The 980-nt window shown below is 34.6% G+C and overlaps 1 long non-coding RNA gene across 1 annotated transcript in view; it reads left to right on the top strand.

Moving 5' to 3' along the window:
• The first annotated feature begins 239 nt into the window (after nucleotides 1-239).
• LOC107058961 (uncharacterized) overlaps nucleotides 240-980 on the top strand; it is a 1895-nt gene continuing 1154 nt past the window's right edge. Inside the window, exon 1 of the long non-coding RNA XR_001472437.1 lies at nucleotides 240-668. This is a non-coding gene — a long non-coding RNA (uncharacterized lncRNA). The remainder of the gene's footprint in view (nucleotides 669-980) is intronic.

Here is a 980-nt window from a genome sequence, read left to right as displayed (position 1 = left end):
TTACAATCAAATCATGTCATCTCTGCTTATTATTAGTTCCAAGAGTTGATTGTTTTGGGAGATGATTCAAGGCGCTAGTGAAGTTGAACGGTGGACTTAGATAAGTAGGCATTTTTTTGGTGATATCTTTTTTTTTTCATATAGTATGTTCCCCAAACAATTGATTAATCTTTATATGTTAAGGCTTCTGCTTTGAGGTGATTTAATTTTCCTATGGGCTATGATATCACAAGTTTCAGGTGATTGTTTAGAAAGAATTTGAGTTGCCAAATTCTTTGGTGCTTTCATGAAATTAGCAGTGATATCGACGGCTAAAAATTCAGGGTAAGCTTTCAATATTGATTGTTTTTGCTGCTATCAATGTGTTGAAGAAAATCTTAGGCCTCATTTGAGACGGTTGGGATTGTTTGAAACTGATGAAAGTCATCCATGAAAATCTCAGACTAGCATTGGAAGCAATTGTCCAACAAAGGTTAGAACCGACAAACCAGAGGATTCCATGTCCACGTCACATAGTTCTGCTTTCTGGTGTTCTTATTTTTGCACATCCATAAATACTTGCACAAAGAGAAAGTTAATGGTCCAGAGGTAATGCAACGTTTTATGAACTTGCTGAGAGGTCACTAGATGAGCCAGTTAATGATGGAATGAAAGAGCATATATCAAAGGTATTATTCAAACTTTTGTTGGATCTTATGATTTTAATATGCAATTATCTCCTATTTCAGTCTTCTACAAGGTTACTACGAGTTGAAGAGAGTTGCATTCACCTAGATTATGAACTGTCAATCATTGTGTTAATAAGCTTTTGTTGTGACCCTGTGGTTCCTGGCAGTGGCGGATCCAGGATTTAGACTCCGTGGGTGCCAAATAGACTTATCGATTAAATTAATTTTATATTTGATTAAATTATTCGTCTTTTCGATATAAATTAATTTTAGTTCTCTAATTTTTCTTAAAAGAATGTGTGCAGCAATTTT

This window comes from Solanum tuberosum, unplaced genomic scaffold (assembly GCF_000226075.1).
Source record: "Solanum tuberosum cultivar DM 1-3 516 R44 unplaced genomic scaffold, SolTub_3.0 scf00719, whole genome shotgun sequence".
In the NCBI taxonomy this organism is placed as follows: domain Eukaryota; kingdom Viridiplantae; phylum Streptophyta; class Magnoliopsida; order Solanales; family Solanaceae; genus Solanum; species Solanum tuberosum.
Note: the sequence above shows the minus strand (reverse complement) of the source record. Positions and strands in the feature narration are given on the sequence as shown.